Source organism: Callorhinchus milii, unplaced genomic scaffold (genome assembly GCF_018977255.1).
Source record: "Callorhinchus milii isolate IMCB2004 unplaced genomic scaffold, IMCB_Cmil_1.0 Scaffold3, whole genome shotgun sequence".
NCBI lineage: Eukaryota > Metazoa > Chordata > Chondrichthyes > Chimaeriformes > Callorhinchidae > Callorhinchus > Callorhinchus milii.
Genome location: NW_024704744.1, coordinates 91,890,319 through 91,910,561, shown reverse-complemented (window position 1 = coordinate 91,910,561; position 20,243 = coordinate 91,890,319).

Sequence of the window (20,243 nt, the reverse complement as noted above, 5' to 3'; positions counted from 1 at the left end):
TCCCTTTAATACCGTGGGCTTCTATTTTGCTTATAAGTCTCTTATGTGGCACTTTATCAGACGATACTGTCTCGGTACATCCGAAAGTAATGATCTGGGTTTACTTTTTCAATCCCATTTAAAATAACAATAATAATCCTAGCATGTGATGTAGCTCCTATCATGCCATTGAGACATCTCAAAGCACTTTACTGTAATGTGTAGTGACTGTGTATTTTGTGGACAAAACGCGACAACCAGTTGCATGCAGCAGTGTCCTGCAAACAGTCATGGGGCAAGTGACCAATTTTATCTGGGGGATTGTTGGCCAGGGCACCGGAAGAGAAAAACTCCCTTCTCCTTTTGAACAGCGCCTCGGGATCTTTAACATCCACTTGAACAGACGAACAGGGCCTCAGTTTAACATCTCATCCGAAGAACTGCTTCCCAGCGCTGCATTGAAGTGTCATCTTAGACTTTGTTATAGTAACCTTGTAATATGCCCCACCCCTAGATAGGTGCAAATACTTGACTGTCCAGTGTCTCCTCCTGAGATCCATAAAATCCCCAGCTCCACCATCCACAAAATCCAGCTGATCCAAAACGTCGTACCTGGATCACACCAGTTCTAGCCAGGCTCCGCTGGCTCCCTATCGCCGAACGGATCGATTCCCTCATTTCTTCACACTCATTCTCAAATCCCTTCATGCCTGGCACCTCCCTTCCTCTCCAACCTACTTCCCCCTCCCAAACCACTAACTGCTGCCTCCGCTCGACTGGCTCCAGTCTCCCGAATGTCCCTCGTGCTCTCTGTTCCACCATCAGTGGCCGCTCTTTCAGCCACCACGCCCCAAAGCTCTGGAACTCTCTCTAACTCTCCACTTTGCCCCTCCACCCTTCCCCATGTTCAGATGCTCCCTGAAAGCCTTCCACTTTGACCGTGCTTACGGTCACCACCCCCTCCCCCCGGCTTGGAGTTGTGATACGCCACTGTCAAGGGCTCTGGAACACTACCTTGCGTGAGGAGCGCTATTTAAATGCAAATTGTTGTTTTTGACACGAAAGGCGCTGTATAAATGTAAATGCACATGTGTCAATAAGGTCGGAAACTTTCACATCACTTATCTTATCTTCACGAAATCCAGCTGGAATGCTTCAGTGGAGTCTGGTGAGGATATTTCAGGAGGAGAAACACATTTGGTCTATTTAGGAATGGCTCTTAACCAGAGAGTTTACCTTTCTGCTTTGTGCTAATTCTTCCCAGGCTGAAAAATAAATTGAGATAAATTGCCCTCTCGAACACACGCTTTTAACTGGAGGAAACGACAGAACTCACATGGTTATTTTCTGACTGTTACTGTAATAGCTCTCACCGTTAGGCAGCTCATTCAGACTGTTGGGGGTGGGGGAGTGAAGGTACGCGGGGATTCCTTAAAGCTGAACTGGTCCCAAGGTAGCATGTTTGGCAGTGGAATGTCAGAATCTAGCCAGTCCTCTTCCACCACCCCAGATAAAATTAGTGACTCACTCAATGGCTGTTTATATGACATGACTGATTGGTTGGTTTCCCTGTTCACCCACAAAACACACAGTCACTACACTTAACAAAATCCTGTGAAGTGCTTTGAGACATCCTCCTGATGCGACAGGCGCTGGATCGAATGCAAGATTATTATTATTGTTGCTTACATTCGCCTGGGTAGTCTTTGACTGAATTAGGAGTCCCGTAGTGTAGTGGTACTCAAATGCCCTTCTCGCTGGCTCGGCCGCTCGCATTCTCACCCGCACTAAACTCCGTCCCTCCATTACTCCAGTCCTTAACTGTCAAACTCCATTGGCTCCCTGTCACAGAACAGATCAACTTCAAGATCCTCACTCTTGTATTTAAATCGCTTCACGTCCTGCCCCCCCTATTTCTCCAACCTCCTATCTCCTCACATCATTACCCACTTCCCCCGCTCGACTAGCTCCGACCTCCTACTTCTCCCTCGGACCCTCCACCCCACAAGGATTATTATATTATTAGTATAATTATTGCTCCCTTACAGCTACAGGACTCGGCCCATGAAGATGATGGGAGCATCTGTCTTATGTTCACCTTGTTACTATTCTCAAGAGAAGCATCACTTATTTTTAATTGTGCTCAAGCCCCCTCCCGAGCCTTGCCACTCTGTCAATTATCTGAAAGCATTTAAATTGATCACCCCAACCTCTTTCGAATTAGTCTTCATTTGTGACCCTATTTGGGACAAAGGACATGAAACTACCAGGCAGAGGTGAGTTGACTCACGTTTTTGATTTCCATCAGGTTTTCCCTGGACGTTGGGCAGACTGAGCACATGACATTGATACTTTATCACCTCTCAACCCTAACGAGAGTGTTAGAGTTAGAGTGTGCGCAATCGGCTGCCGCGTTTCACCCACAAAATATACAGTCAATTCACTTTACAGTATATTCTGTGAAGCACTTTGAAACATCTCGAAGACGTGATAAGGCACCATATCAAATGCAAGAATTATTATTATTTTTATTATTATTAACTCTGTGTCCTCTTATCCTACTGACTCGGTGCATCCGAAAGTGATCTGGGTTTACTTCTTCAATCCCATTTAAAATGTTACAATCTCTATGAGGTCCCCTATGAGCCGTTTTCTCTCAAGACTGAAGAGCTCGAGATTGTCTAATCGTTGCTCATAGCTCATTCCTAATAACCCTGGGGATTAGCCTCGTTGCCCTCCTCTAAATTCAATCTGACTATGAACTGGGAGTGTGAGTAAGTCTACAGAAGAATTGTGAAATGTAAGTTTTTTTAAGCCTCAAAGTCGATTTGAAAATTGGCTATTATCCAAACCCAATTTAGATCGAATCAACCACATCCATATAAGTAAACCACAATAAGTAAAAATAATTTGGTAACTCACTCCACGACTGTTTGTGGGACACTGCTAAGCGTAATTGGCTGCTGTGTTTTGCCCACAAAACATACAGTCAATTCACTTTACGGTACATTCCGTGAAGTGCTTTGAGATGTCTCGAAGATGTGACAAGGCGTTATAATCAAATGCAAGGATTATTATTATTATTATTAAAACCTTGGAATACTGCGGACCCACCTGGTTGAGGAACCAGACTAGAGATGGCTTGATGCTGACATTCCATTGCCAAAGATGTCACCTTGGAGCCAATACAGCTCCAAGGAGACCTCACTTAACTCCATCCCCAAGGAGGATAGTCACTTACTGCTAGGTAACCAGAGGTGTGTGGAGTAAGGAAACTTGCCAAAGGTTTCACCCCGCCAGGGAATTGAACCCAGGTCCTCTTGCTTACGAGGCGAGTGCTCTAACCTATATCTTACGCGACTCCAAAGTAAAAGGCACTATATAAATATACAGTAATTTGTTATTGTTGCTTTTGTGTGGAGGAGAGGCAGTGTAAACAGAGAGCCATGAGGTCTGTTTATCTGTAGGTTTCTGACAAGTTGCTTTTCATAGTCGCTGTAATGCCAACAGTGGAGACTCTGGGTTTATTTAGCTGGGGCCAAAGGGTTTTCAATTACAGCTCAATGTTTCCATTCACATCATCACTTTCACCTTCCAATACAAAACTAGGTGTGTGCAGTGATGTGTGCTGTGTGTTTGTCACTCACTGCATCAGAGGAGCCCTGAGGAACTGCTGTGACAGACAGGTTTATTCTGTCACGACACAAAGTTAGGTAGGGTGGTAAACAGTGAGAAGGATAGGAGCCAACTGCAGGAAAATATAGAGAGAATGGTAAAATGGGCAGACACATGGCAGATTAATTTCAATGTGGAGAAATGTGAGGAAATGCATTTTGGTAGAAAGAATGAGGGGAGGCAATATAGGCTGGTAATACAATCTTAAGGGGGGGGTAAAAGAACAGAGAGACCTGGGGGTGCAGGAGGCAGGACAGGTAGATAAAGCTGTAAAAAGGGCATATGGGATACTCGGCTTTATAAATAGGGGCATAGAGTCAGGAGGTTATGATTAACCTCTATAAAACACTGGTTAGGCCTCAGTTAGAATACTGCGCCCAGTTCTGGGCACCACACTATAGGAAGGATGTTAAGGCATTGGAAAGGGTGCAGAGGAGATTTACGAGGATGGTACCAGGAATGAGGGACCTTGATGATGAGGAAAGGCTCGAGAGGCGAGGATTATTCTGATTGGAGCAGAGAAGGTTACGAGGAGACCTAATAGAAGTCTTCAAAATCATGAGGGTGATTTCCACTGGTGGGTGTGTCGGTGACTCGAGGTCACAGATTCAAAATAGCATCTAAAAGAAGCAGAGGGAGGTGAGAAGAATTTTTTTCACGCAGCGAGTTGTTCGAATCTGGAACGCATTACCTGAAAGGGCGGTGGAGGCCGATTCGATAACTACTTTTAAAAACGCGATGGACGGGTATTTGAGGAGGACGGGTTTGCAGGATTATGGGGAAAGGGCTGGGGAGGGGGATTGACATTAATTGCTCTATTCAAAGAGCCGGCACAGACTCGATGGGCCGAATGGCCTCTTTTTGTGCTGTACAATTCTATGATTCTATGATTCTGTAACTAGCATCAGGAACAACAACAACAGTACCTCACATTTGATACAGCGCTTTCCACCCCAGGTGGACGTCTCAAGCGCTTCACAGGATTTGCTGTAAAGTGCAGAGACTGTTTGTTTTGTGGGTGTAATGTGGCAGCCAATACACACACAGCAATGTCCCGCAAGTCGACAAGTTAAACTGGCCTGAGAACCAACGCCATTCCCCATGTGATAACTCAACCTCCAAAAAGATGACCAAATTTAGAATTTCTTCACCTCCCTTCTTTTGTTTTGTTTTCGTTCTCCCCCCACTTCCCAAACAAAGGTTTCTGTTAGTTTACCAGTGTCACGTGGAGCGTTTCTGTGCTGTGAATGGGGTGAGCAGACTTTGTGGCTGGAATAGGAAGCTGGGCTGCCAGCCTGGCTAGCATTAACAGGGCAAACCTGGCTTTGTGTGACACACGCTATGATTCACCCTCTAGCGCTCCCCCTCCATCGGGGTTTACAGTCTCTGGAATCAGGGCAGGGGTCAGCTTTAGCCAAGTCGTGCATTTATTCCCAGAGGACAACCCCCCCACACACACACATACACACACTTACACTCACACTCAAACACACACATTTATACTCACACAGGTTTGCGCCACGCATGCATATGCTCGCATACTAACACATGCACTCACACACGCTCACACATATTTGCACACCCACACAGACACCCCCACATACGCGTTTAGACCCTCACACTCAACACGCACACTTCAACACTCACTCACACACACTCACACTCACACACCATACTTATACTCACATGGATGCACACACTTAACACTCACATGCACACTTACTCGCGCACACACACACATCAGATATGTGTCAGAAACAACCTATGGAACGATCTCAGCCTGAACGAGACGTGTTTAGATTGCAACACCAACAACAGTTTGCATTCACAGACTGCCTTCCCATAAGATAGCGCCTCAAAGCGCTTCACGGACAGCGGGAGGGGGAGGGGGAATGGGGAGTGGGAATGGGTGTGGTGGGGAGTGGATAGGTATTTGTTAGGCAAGGATATAAAAAAATATGGGGCAAGGGGGGGGCGGGTAATTGGAATTGAGGAACAGATCAGCTATGATCTTATAGAATGGCGGAACAGGCTCGAGGGGCTGAATGGCCTCCTCCTGTTCCTATGTTTCCTAAGTGTGGGCATGGGAAGGAGACTTGAGCTGTGAGCTGGTGTGTTTCCTTACACTGTCACATAGAGCTCACTCACTGCTGACCTGCTCGGAGTTCACCAGCTTGGAATTCAAAACACAAGAGAACGAGTGGTGGGAACATGAGAAAGCAATTGCCACAGACTAGAATCCCCCACACCTCCCCCCACCCACCCCCCTGCACCCCCCCACCAATACAGCCCTGCCCCGAGCAGGCGAGGGCAATGGGAGATGAATGGGAACAAGATAGATCCAGACATCATTCTCAGGCTGTACACTGCTACAGTCAAATTGCACCCAGAGAATATAATAATGATATTTATTCCACTGGGTACTGAACCTTATCACGTCAGAAGGACGTCACAAAGTGCTTCAAAGGATATACTGTAAAGTGTAGTGACTGCGTATTTGTAGGCAAACTCAGCAATGTCCCACAAACAGCCATGGATTGAGTGACCAATTTTATTCTGGGCGGATTGTCGGCTAGGGAAACTCCTTTCTCTTTTCCAACAGCACCTGGGATCTTCAATGTCCACCTTAACAGGCACAGACGGGACCTCAGTACCTCAGTTTAACAATTTTTCTTTATCAAGAAAATCTGGAAACACACAACTGATCAAATAAGGACTTACTGAGACTTGTGCGAATGTTCGGGGTGTCAGTATTTTCCAAACCAAATCCAGGGAGAGAGAGAGAGAGACAAACAAACACACACATACATACCCCAAAATTGCTGATGCTGACAGTTACTGGAGAAGTGTGTTGGATTAATGGCTGTTTCCCTGATGAGTGTCTGTGGCCCTCTGATGAGTGTCTGTAGTCTGAGGGCCTTGAAGCTACCTTCAAAGCCCTCCACAATCTTGCTCCCCCACCCCACCTCATAACCCCATATCAGCCTGTCCGCTCCCTTTTCTTGGCGGGCATTGGCCTGCTTCAGGTCCCCCGCGCTTCTTGCTCCATCATTGGTGGTCAGGTATTCAGCATCTCTGCCCCGACACTCTAGAAATCTATCCCGCTATCCCTCCGCCTCACCCATTCTCTTGCCTCCTCCAAGTCCCGTCTGAAGACCTTCCTCTTCGACAGTGCCTTCAGCCACCCTCCCAACCCCACCCCCCTTCCCTCCTGCCCTCCTGACTGCAACTCCCGGCTCGGTCCAAAACCCCTGACCGTCCAGCGTCTTGCGATGTCTTTCTGACGTGAAGGGCGCTGTGCAAGTGTAATTTGTTGTTGTTGTTGTGTTTTAGAATGTTATTGTTCTTGCTCAGTTTATTGCTGAACTCAAGAGGGGCAGATTTGGCCCCAGTGACATAATACATCATTCGGGGACTGTCCCTGGGAATCGGGAGGTATGATAACCCAGCCTGTGGGCCACTTCCATTCCAGCCCATGGGCCACAAGTTGGCCACCACTGCCCTAGATAATAATAATAATCATCCTTGTATTTAATATAGCGTCTTATCATGTTGTCGAGATGTCTCAAAGCGCTTTACAGAATATAATGTGAAGTGTAGTGACTCTGTTTTCTGGGCGAAATGTGACAGCCAATTATTAGATGCAGTGCAGAGTGGAGCAATGAGGATGATCCCTAGGGTTAGAGGAACAAGCTATGAGCAATGATTAGATGAGTCACTGACCAGTGAAAATAATTTCTCTCCTTTTAAATTATTATAATATTATATTAATCTTTACAATTAAGCAGCGCCTTTCATTGTGGGCGTTTCAAAGAGCTTCACAGTCCCAGCTGGGTACCCGAGCTGGGGGTGAGAGCCAAGGGGGTGGGGGACGGTGAGGGGAAAGCCCAGTGAAAGAGGTACATTTTGAGATGGGCCTTGAATGAAGTGAGAGTTGCAGGGATTGTGGGTTGGAGTTTCAGAGAGCGGACAGAAAGGCTGATAGACCACCCAGCGATGGTGGGCAGGGCAGGGGGACATGAAGCGAGCAGGACTAACTGACATGAAGTGTCAGGCATGAAGTGAGGAACCCACCAATGGTGGAAAGGTTTGGGAACTACAGAAGCACATGACACTTGCCACATGTCATGTCTCAAACAACTCATATACTGTATTCCAAAATATTATTTTCTGAAAGAAATCTATCTAATTTACGTTGGGATGAATCAACACTTTCTGCACCAGCCTGGCTCATCGGCAGGACCTGGAAGGGCAGACCAGTCACTGGGAGAAGGGAATCCTCCAACTCAGCTTTTGTCAACCCTGCAAACCAAAGCCCTACTGGATAATATCAATGGCAAGCTGGTTAGACTCCAACACACACACTGGGGTCCCCAAGCCTTGGCTCTTGCCAACCTGTGCCTAATACTTTCCGGAATTAGGTAAATAGGATGTGTCCCTCCAGGGAGAGAGTGCGCATTCCATTCCAACAATCTCTCTCTGGGATTTCCAGGTGTTGATGTTATTCTCAGCATGGAATTCTCAGCTTGGTTTGAATACTCTTAAGCACGGTGATGAGTTTCCGCATATGTCAGACAACCGGCTGAGCAAAAAAAAAGGCTCCTTGAAGACAGTTCTATCCTGGGAATCTGTACCTGAAGAGTTTAGCATTCATGAGGGACACACTTGGCTTCCAGGGTGTGTGGGAACCGACTAAGATTGGTGTAGGACTAGATGATGATAAGCTGTTTTATCTTGATCTGAACAGCAGAACTGCCTGCGATTGAAGGGCGTAAATTTATAACAAATCTGCGAAAACATTGCTTCAATGAGAGAGTGGTAAACATATGGAACAGGCTCCCTAGAGACAACAACAACAACAAGATTACATTTGTATAGCGCCTTTCATGTCAAGAGGATGTCACAAGGCGCTGGACAGTGTCAAGCATTTCAGACCCGAACTGAGGTCAGGGGTAGAAGGGAGGGGAGGGGAAAGGTGGTGACCGATGGCATGGTTGAAGAGACATAGTGGAAGGAGAACAAATTAAATAGATTTCTGTTGGGAAATAATATTTTGGGATAGAGTATATGAGTAGTCCAGGACATGACATGTGATGACTGCCAAGATGGCGGAAGGAGAACCTTGGTCTTTTGCCATCTAGAAATTCCTATCTTCCTATGTTTCTTTGTTCCTATATCCCATATGAAGTCCTGCAGCTCAGTGGTTAGAGCGTTCGCCTCACAAGCGAGAGGACTTGGGTTTGATTGCTGGCAGTTTGAATCCTTGGGCAAGTTTCCTTCCTCCACACGCCTCTGTTCACCTTGCAGTAAATAGGAACCTGGTTGAGAGTCGATTGTCAGATTGCTTTTCTGGGGATAATAATACTTTGCAAAAATAAATATAAATAATAATAATAATTTGGTCACTCAATCCATGATTGTTTGCGGGATACTGCTGTGTGCAATTAGCTTCTACGTTTTGTCACAAAACATAGAGTCAATTCACTTTACCGTATATTCTGTGAAGCGCTTTGAGACGTCTCGAGGACGCGTTAAGGCGCTGTATCAAATGCAAAGATTATTATTATATTCCGATGCTCCTATGAGACACAGGAGTGCATCGCGGGAGGTCAGACCCAAAGGTTTTGCTGACTGAGACCTGGAGACTTTCACTAACACCTGCTTCAAAGTCAGATACTCTGCGATACTCCCCCTCCCCTCCACCCCTCCGCAAGTGTTGTGTTGAGATAAGCACTGAGTGTTTCCACTTAGTGGGTGTTTACATTTTTCTGCTGGCAACGAGCCAGGCCAACCCAGAGATGGAATTTTCATCATGTTTCAATCTTATCCCCCCACCCCCACCCATTGTTTCCACCGGCAATGTGGTCCTTGGCTTTATAATAATAATAATAATAATAATCCTTGCATTTGATATAGCGCTTTTCACGTCAGGAGGACGTCCCAAAGCGCTTCACAGAACACACTGTAAAGTGAATTGACTGTATATTTGTGGGCGAACGCGGCAGCCAATTGCGCACAGCAATGTCCCACAAACAGTCGTAGATTGAAAATGACCAATTTAATTATTGTTTTGGGTTTTTTGGAGGGATTATTATTAGGCGTGTGGAGTAAGGAAACTTGCCCAAGGTTTCGCCCTGCCTGGAATTGAACTCAGATCACTCACTTGCAAAGCGAGTGCTCTAACCACTGAGCTACAGGACTCCACAGGCTTTGCTTGTTGACTCTTAATAATAATAATTCTTATAATCCTTGCATTGGATACAACACCTTATCACATCGTCCAGACATCTCAATACACTTCACAGGATTTACTGTAAAGTATAGTGACTGTCTATTTGTGGGCGAAATTCGGCAGCCCAATTTGCACACAGCAATGTCCCACAAACAGCCACGAAGTGAGCGAGCAGTTTTATCTGTGTGATTGTTGGCCAGGACACCAGGGGAGAGAAACTCCCATCTCTTTTCCAATTATTCTGTGGGATCTTTAACATCCACTTAAGGACAGGATTTAGGCTTGACATCTTATCTGAAGGACAGCACCTCCGACAATGCGACAGTCCCCACAGCACTGCATTGGAGCATCAGCCTAGATGGTGAGCTCCAAGTCCCGATGTAGGACTTAAACCCATAACCTTCTGAGTCAGATGCGAGAATGCGGTCGACTGAGCTGGGCTGTCACACAAACCACTAGTGTATATATTGGCGCCTCCGCTATCTCCTTCCCAGTTTATTTAAGAGTACTTGGCTACAGTGCATCTGGACCTGGTGTTTGTGCCCTGTGATTTTGTTTAACTTATCTAGGACCTCCCTCCTGCTTGTCTTACCTGCTGTCATTTCATTCTGTCATTCCTATATTTCTCTCTCTGTCTCCTTCATGATAAATGTCCCATAGCGTAGTCCTTCCCAGGCTCCACTGGCTCCCAATTATCGAACGGATTGATTTCAAGATCCTTTCACTCGTTTTCAAATCCCTTTATCTCCCTACCTCTCCAATCTGCTTAACCCCACTCCACCACTCGCTGCCTCCACTAGGCTGGCTCCAGCCTCCTCATCCCCTCTGTTCCACTATCAGTGGCCATACCTTCAGATACTATGCCCCCAATCTCTGGATACGCTCTCCCTCAATCTCTCCACCTTGCCCCCTCCCTCCTCACTTTGAAATCCCACCTGGTCTCCTTCGTTTTTGATCGTGCTTACGGTCATCTCCTCCCTCCCTCTCCCACTGGCTCGGGGTCAGACTCCGCCACTGTCAAGAGCTCTGGGACGCTACCTTGCATGAAAGGTGCTATATAAATGCAAGTTGTTGATGTGGTTAGTGGGGCACATGCAGTTCAGAGAGGTGCTGGGGCATAAAGGGATTTGTATGTGAGGATGACGAACATGAAATCTGCTGGAATTTGGAATGAGAAACCAATGGAGCCTGGTGAGGACTGGGGTGATGGGGATGCATAGTTTGGTATGGGTGTGATTGAGAAAGTGAGGCGGGTGGTGACAAAGGTATTAGGGGTGAGGTTCGGGCGGAGGCGGGAGATGGGACGTAGCTAGACGAAAGCAGCGCTGGTCAAGTACCAGGTGTGATGACAGAAGGACGGTTGGGGATCAAACCACCCCCCGAGGTGACACAATATATTAGATCGCGATCTCTTGCAACTGGTGGACAATTATATGGCTGGCATGACAACTGCCATATCTACATCTGATGACAGCAGGACCCGGGAGGGCAAATCAGTCACTGGGGGCAGAGAGTCATCCCACTCAGCTCCTGTTAACTCTGCAAGCCAAAGCCCTCAGTGATAGGGCGGTCCTAGCTGGACAAGCAGCAGGACAGCTTGCCGGACAGCAATATCAATGGCAAGCTATGCGGTTTTAGCTGGTTAGACACCAGCAGTTACCCCAACACACACCCTGGGATCCCCAAGTCTTGGCTGTTGCTAAGCTGCGCTTAATACTTTCTGGAATTAGGTAAACAGGATGTGTCCCTCCAGGGAGAGAGTGCGCATTCCATTCCAACAATCTCTCTCTGGGATTTCCATGTGCAGGTGGGATGCATGGAAACCTCAGCTTGGATACTCTTAAGCACCGTGATGAGTTTTGAGCAAAAATAATCCAGAGCCTACAGACAACGTTGCCCTGTTGCTATCCCACTCTCCTCCCTTATCTTCCTGATGCCCGGTAAGGAGCTAAAGCTTTGATTACGGCAGGGCCATCATTGTAAAGCTCCCCGAGGCTTCACGTCAGAGGTCAATATTCAAGAGTGTGGTTTGGGCAGATCTAATCTCGGACCTTAGACACAGGATTCCTGAGTGCAGGGGAGGGGCAGGGTGGGGGAAGGGCAGTGGGAGGGGCTGGGCCAGGGAGAGGGGCAGGAGAGGAGGGGGTCAGGGGAGGAGGAGGGTCAAGGGGAGAGGGAGGGGAGCAGCGAGGTTCCCGAGGTCAGGAATCTCAGCCCACAACCTGCTAGCTGCTGAATCTACAGGATTTCTATTGGAAAAAAAGGTCCAGGAAGAGGATAATAGATTAAAGCAGCTGAATTTATCCTTGTTCCCTCCAGTTCGGAAGAGGGAAAAGAAATCACAATAATAAAAGTAATTCTTGCATTTGATGCAGTGCCTCATCACGTCCTTGAGATGTCTCAAAGCGCTTCGTAGGATTTTGCTGTGACTGTGTGTTTTGTTGGTGGATGCGGCAGACAATTGTGCACAGTTGTGGCATTGTTGGCCAGAACACCAGGAGAGAGAGAAACTCCCTTCCCTTTTCCTATCGTGCCGCGGGATCTTTAACTTCCACCTAGTAGAGGCACAGACGGTTTAATGTGTCGTCCGAAAGATGACACCTCACCTCTGACAATGCAGTGGTCCCCCCAGCACTGCGCTGGAGTGTCAGCCTGGACTGGGGGAGGGGGAGGCTGGAAGGAAGGGGGAAGGGGGCGCGGGGGAATGCGGCATTCTTGTCCTTGTTTCACAGGTTTGAGGTTCCCTATTTGGAGCATCAACTAAAATACAATGGCAGCACCCATTTCAATGACTCGATCCAGTTCAGTGTGAAATCCTTCTGTTAAAAAACAGAACCCTCTCTGACCACCCGATAGATTAGAGAAAAACAACAACAACTTGCATTTATATAGTGCCCTTCAGGCGGGGTAGCGTCCTGGAGTGCTTGACAGTGGCGGAGTCTGACCCTGACCCAGGGGGAGGGGGGGGGTGACCGTAAGCATGATCAAAAAGGAAGGTCTTTAGGCAGGATTTAAAAGTGGGGAGGGAGGGAGCAAGGTGGAGGGATTGAGGGAGAGAGTTCTAGTGTTTTGGGGCTGAAGGCATGGTCACTGATGGTGGAGCGGAGAGAAAGATGGACAAACAGGAGGCCAGAGCCAGCCGAGCGGAGTTAGCGGGTTGTGGAGTTGGGGGTAAGCCTGCACGTTACAAAATGCCGTGTTTTTTTTGGAAAAAAAAGGCAAAACTACTTTAATATTAGTTGTGGTTCCTCTGTGCTCAGGCCTGCCTTTCATTCTGGCCTGCCCTCTCCACTTTCCCAGGCACTGGTATGTGTCCTGTGGTTTTTCAGCATTGTGCTGGAGAGCACGCTGCTCTTTAGGAATTCCAGACCCCGCCTGCCTTTGAATTCCTGCCTCTACCCCTGTTTGGAACAGATTTCCCACTCCGCACTTATCAGCTCACCTCTGACACTGGCACTGTGGAGGGTGATATGGCCACTAATTAGCCTGTCAGAGGCGAACGGAACAGTAAATTATTGGAATTTCAGTTTTTTTCACAAAGACTCGTTGCTCTGAATCTATTGCAAACTAAACACAACTTTACTGACTGTTTCGGAAGGCGATGTCTCTTCCATCGCAGTGCTCCCCCCAGCACAGCCCTGGAGTGTCAGCCTGGACTGTCAGCTTTAAGTGCTTATGTGGATCTTGACCTTCTGACTCAGAGGGAGAGCGCTACTGATTGAGCCACGCTGACAGCGACTGATGATCAGTGTTCCATCCTTCAGATGAGACATTAATCCACGGTCCTGTCTGTGCCTGTTCAGAAGGACGTTAAAGATCCTGCGGCTCTGTTGGAAAAGAGAAGGGTGTTTCTCTCTCCAGGTATCCTGGCCAACAGTCCTCAGATAAAAATTGGTCTCTCATGTTATGTGGGATGTTGCTGTGCAAAAATTGGCAGCCACATTCGCCTAGAAAACAAACAGTCACTACACTTTACCGTAAATCCTGTGAAGATCTTTGAGACGTCCTCCTCCTGACATGAAAGTTGCTGTATGAAATGTAAGGATTATTGTTGTCAGTGTGTTTTCCTGCAAATGAGAGGTTTACTGGAACAATTACTTCCTATAATGGGTTAAATTCTCTCTGTGGTGAGCACACACACACACACACAGTGGGTGGGTTGATGTGGGTGGGCATCAGTGATCACTGTCTGCATGGTCGCTTCACTCTCAGTGGGCGGAAGTAATACACAGTGAGACATATCCTCGCTTATCCTCTTCTCAAGGACACAAGCTGGGCAGCAACGTCCAATAGGCACTCAAGCTGATCAGAGGGTAGGATCATAGGTCTGCAACCGTAAGCATGGGTCTTGCCGGCAGATTCAGAACACAGAACACAGTGCTTTTTAAGATTGACCACTCTGAGTCACCCTGCTGCTTATAATAATAATAATAATCCTTGGATTTGCTGTAGCACTTTATCACATTGTTGGGGCATCTTACAGCGCTTCACAGAATATACTGTAAATGGTAGTGACTGTGTATTTTGTGGGTGAAGCGCGGCAGCCAATCTTGCACAGCAGTGTCCCACAAACATTCATGGATTGATTGACCAAATTATTATTGTTTTTTGGAGGGAAAAGCAATCCGCCAATTGACTAACAACCTTGTTCCTACTTACTGCTAGGTAGATAGAGACGTAAGGAAACTTAACTAAGGTTTCACCCTGCCTGGGAATCAAACCAAGGACTTCTCGCTTGCAAGGCAACTGCTCTAACCACTAAGCTACAGGACTCCTTGCTGATTATGGAATCTTTCCTGATCACAAGAATCCATATAATAAGGAGGATGTCTAAAAGCACCTCACAGAATTTAATGAAAAGTGTAGTGACTGTGTATTTGTCAGGTGAACAGGACAACCAATTTGCATGAAGGGAGTGAACAATTTTATCTGGGGGATTGTTGGCCAGGACAGCGGGAGAGAGAAACTCCCTTCTCTTTTCCAATAGTGCTGCGGGATCTTTAACGTTTACCTGAACAGACTCCAGGACTTTGGTTTAAAGTTTAATGTTTTATCTGAAGGATGGCACCTCCAACATTGCAGCGCTCCCACCCAGCACTGCACTGAAGAGTCAGTTTAGACTGAGCTCAAAGTCATCATTGTAGATATCTAAAAAGTTGCAGGGTGTGGAGGGAAAAGTCCTTCTCTTGTGTTGTGTGCTTGTGAATGTGGATGGCTTTCCGTGAAATACGAATTGCGAGTTAAGTTGTGCTTGCGACGTGTTTTGTTGATTAATGTGACTGTCAGCGTCTGGGCCAAAAGGATATGGAAGATGTCCAGTCTACAGAGGGTGTGTAGCATTAACGTCTCACACACAGGCTTTGATCTGTGTTCCTTCCTCACTGATTTCTATCACTCATCCTGCTCCAGGCCTGTGAAGGTGCCAGTTCCACTGATTAAGGATGATTACAGAAGCGCGGAGTTCTTTGAACAGAGGATGCATTCTGTACTGAACCCTGTTCCCTCATCGTTCTCACAGGGAAATGCGCTGTGTGGATGTCTCTATACTCATTTGGATCAGGGGCTGGGAAGGGAAAGCAATTCACTGATGGTATCATATTGGGCTGTGAGGAGCAAGGACTAGCTCAGTTGGTAGCACTCTCATCTCCAGGTCAGAAGATTGCATAATAATAATTAATAATAATAATTTATAATAATATTTCAATTTGATATAGTGCCGTTTATATCAGGAGGACATCTCAAACTACTTCAATAATAACAACTGTCCCCAAGGCGTTGGACAGTCAGGGATTTGGAAGTTGAGATCAGGAGGGATGGAGGAAAGGGAGGGTGGTAGTAGGTGACATAAGGTGTAGTCGAAGAGGAATGTCTTGAGACGGTCCTTGAAGGAGGCAAGGGAGGGAGCAAGATGAAGGGACTGTGAGATGGAGTATAAAAGGTGGTGCAGAGAGACTGGAAGCCCGACCGCCGATGGCGGACAGGCCAGGCGTGGGACATGGATCAGGCCGGAGCTCGCTGAGCGGAGGGAGCGGACAGGACTTATGGAGATTTATTGTATCTCGTGGGCGAACACAGCAGCCAACCTGCCCCCATTATTGCTCCATTTACAGTCATGAAGTGATTGAATTATTTTATCTGGGGATTTATTGGCCAGGACATTGGGAGAAATGCCTTTCTCTTTCCTCCTTAATAGATCTTTAACGTCAACATGCACAGTCAGACTGGACCGTAGTTTAAAGATTTGAAGATCAGCATCTCTGACAAATACAGTGCTCCCGCCAGCACTGCCTTTGAAGTTTCAGCCTATAGACCAGTGGCAGCCAATCTACGGCACAAGGGCCAAATCTGGCCCATGGGGCTGGCAAGAGCATTCACACTAATCTAGGTAAGTCAATGTTTGATCGGTAGTGTTTCCAGCTACTTCTTGATTGAATATTTCTTGACGTATAGCGTAAATCAAGAAATATTCAATCCAGAAAATGTATTGTGTTGGTTGACCAAAGACTATGAGTTCATCACTTGAAATCACAAATCTCTGATTGAGAGGCAAGAGTGCTATCGACTGAGCCAGGCTGTTACTGTTGGCAATGGAATGTTGGAATCCACCTGCCCTCTATTCCGGTCTCTAGTCCAATTCCTGAGCCAGGCAGGTCTGCAGTATTCCAGGGCACTGCTGACGACAGCAAGGCCCAGTCTGGCACGTCAGCAGGACCTGGAAGGGCAGACCTTTCACTGAGGGCAGGGAATAATCCCACTCAGCTCCTGTTAACGCTGCCAGCCAAAACCTTAACGGGTAGAGTGGTCCTAGCTGGACAAGCAGCGGGAAAGCTTGGCAGACAGTGCTCTCAGTGGTAAGCTATGGAGTTTAACTGGTTAGACTCCAGCAGTTACCTCAACGCACACTCTGGGGTCCCCAAGTGTTGGCTCTTGCCAATCTGTGCCTAATACTTTCCAGAAATTAGGTAAACAGGATGCATCCCTCCAGGGAAAGAGTGTGCATTCCATTGCAGATATGGGAACTTCCATGTGCAGGTGGGATCCCTGAAATTCTCAGCTTGGCTTTGGACACTCTTAAGCACGGTGTTGGGTTTCCATGCGTGTCAGACACTCAGCTGACCAAAAAAAGCACTCAGAGTTGTCAGGGATGGATATGGTGCTGTCAAACAGACAGCTGCCAAGTCACGAACAAGTGAACACAAGAGCCCTGCAGCCTGACAGAGCTCAGACTAATTAAAACATCAATTTGAAGCAGGTTTTGATGGTTATAAATTAAATGGTGTGGAATTGACTCAGCTGCCTGGGCTTCTGCATTTCCCACCAATCCTCAACTTTAAATGAAGTTATTGTACCGATTGCTTTGGGATCGCTGGCAGCTGTTTTGAGACCTTTCACCGCTCCGACCAGCATCTGAATGTCTTGCCAGACAGTGGTCTCAATGGCAAGCTATGTAGGTTTAGCTGGTTAGACTCCAGCAGTTACCACAATCACATTCTGGGGTCCCCAAGCCTTGGCTCTCATCAACCTGCGGTTAATACTTTCCGGAATTATATAAGCAGGATGCGTCCCTCCAAGAAAAGAGTGTGCATTTCCAATAAATACCTCAGGAATTTCTATGTATAAGTAGGCTGCATTCTCAGTTTGGTTTGAACACTCTTAAGGATGGTGATAGGTTTCCGCATGTGTCATGGGTGATCACGGTGATGATCAGACACAGAGGACTCGGGTTCGATTCTCAGGAAGGGCGAATCATTGGCCAAGTTTCTTACTCCACGTGCCTCTGTTTACCTAGTGGTAACCAGGAACCCGGTTGTTCGTCGATTGGCGGATCACTTTTCTGAGGATAATAATCCTTTCAAACAAAAAAAATTAATTTGGTCACTCAATCTATGATTGTGTGTGGGACACTGCTGTGTGCAATTGGCTGCTGTGCAGAATATACACTCAATTTACTTTACAGTATATTCTGTGAAGCGCTTTGAGACATCTCTTTGGGACGTCCTCCCGACGTGAAAAGCGCTATATCAAATGCAAGTATTATTATTATTATCTCGAAGATGTGATAAGGCGCTATATGAAATACAAGGATTATTATTATTATCCCCCAGAGGATTAAGTTCAAGATTTTTGTCCCCATCTTTAAAACCCTCCTTGGTCTTGCACCTCTGACCTACTAAAACTCTACCAACCCGTCCGTTCCCTCTGCTCAGCAGACTCCACTCTGTGTCTCTTGCCCAGCCTACTTCACCATCGGTGGAAGGCCTTTAGTCCTTCTGCCCCCACCCTCTGGAACTCCATCGCACAGTCCATCTACCTCTCCCCCTCCCTTGCCTCCTTCAAGGCCCATCTCAAGACTTTCCTCTTCGACCATGCCTTCAGTCATCTTCCCTCCTCCACCCCAACCCCCTTGGCCTCCATCTCTCTCTGTTCCCAGTCTGCAGCGCACGGGCATACCCTTGAGCGTCCATAGCTTTGGCACGTCCTTCTGACATGAAAGGCACTGCATAAATGCAATTTGTTGGTTGTTATTAATTCTGGAGAACTGTAGGCACAAATTGTCCGGGGCTGAGGCTTGGGGACCCTAGAGTGTGCGTTGGATAACTGCTGGTGTTTAACCAGCTAAAACCATCTGATATTCCCCCTGACAGCCAGACAGTGAGTGCAGTATATAACATTGCTCTCCCTATGGCTGGTGTTTAGTTCTTACTCCCGAGTTGCTGTAGTTTGTAAATAACGACAAAAATAACCTTTGCAAATGATACAATCGCTTATACAATCAAAACATCTCATATCACAGAATTTACTGCCAAGGATAGTGATTGTTGCTGTGGGCGAAAGCTGCAGCCAATTTGCACACAGCACATTTCACAACAGCCATGAAGTGATTGACCAATTTTATTTGGGGAATTGTTGGCCAGGACACTGGGAGAGAGAGAAAGATGAGACGTTAAACCGATGTCCTGTCTGTGCCTGTTCAGGTGGACATTGAAGATCCTGCATCGATATTGGAAAAGGGAAGGGACATTAAAGATTCTCTCTCCTGGTGCCCTGGCCAACAATCCCTCAGTTAAGGTTGCTCACTCACTTCATGAATGTTTGTGGGGCAGAGCTGGATGGAATTTGACTGCCGCATTCATCACAAAACGCACAGTCACTACACTTTACAGCGAATCCCCCAAAAAGCTTTGAGATATCCTACTGCTGGCTTTGAAAGGCACTGGATCAAATGTGAGATTCTTATCTGATTTATTATAACTTCAAAGCTGCCCTGGGGCTTGTTCCCAGTCGTTCTCAGTCCGATCACCCACCCATTTGTTCATCTCACCCTGTAATTTAACGTCATGTGCTTTCTCTCAGTCTCAGTCAGCTGTAGCTCACTTGAATGTAACCATGTAAACAAGTCCCACACCTATTCTCCTTGCTTGGCGAAGTTCCCTGTCATTTGCCTGAGAAGCAATTAAACATTCCATGCACCTCAAATACACATGGAAATCCCAGAGATAGATTGTTGCAATGGAAACACACTCTCTCCCTGGAGGGACGTATCTTGCTTACCTAATTCCAGAGAATATTAGGCACAGATAGGCAAGAGCCAAGGCTTGGAAACCCTAGAGTGTGCGTTGAGGTAACTGCTGGAGTCTAACCAGCTAAAACCATGTAGCTTGCCATTGTGCATAATGCAGTCCTTCCCATTTACTTTCTTTTAGATTCTCTTTCGTGGCTTCACTGTACAACATGTTCTGTTAAGATTTTTAGGTTAAGCAGAGCATTCTATTACACTGTTGAAGGAGGAAGGGATTCCATAGGCTGAGGGGAGCATCACACTGTTGGAGGCGCCTTCCTTCGGATGAGACGTTAAACTAAGATCCCGCATGGACCTGTTGAGATGGATGTTAAAGATCCTGCGGCGCTATTTGAAAAGGAAGACAGTTTCTCCCAAATGTCCTGGCTGACAATCCCAGTTAAAATTGGTCTTCATGGCTGTTTGTGGGACATTGCTGCGTGCAAATTGGCTACTATTTTTCACCCACAAAATACACACACTTGACTGAGCCAGGCTGACACATACAGTGATTGAGCCAGGCTGACACACACACACAGTGACTGAGCCAGGCTGACACACACAGTGACTGAGCCAGGCTGACACACACAGTGACTGAGCCAGGCTGACACACACACAGTGACTGAGCCAGGCTGACACACACAGTGACTGAGCCAGGCTGACACACACAGTGACTGAGCCAGGCTGACACACACTCAGTGACTGAGCCAGGCTGACACACAGTGACTGAGCCAGGCTGACACACACAGTGACTGAGCCAGGCTGACACACACACAGTGACTGAGCCAGGCTGACACA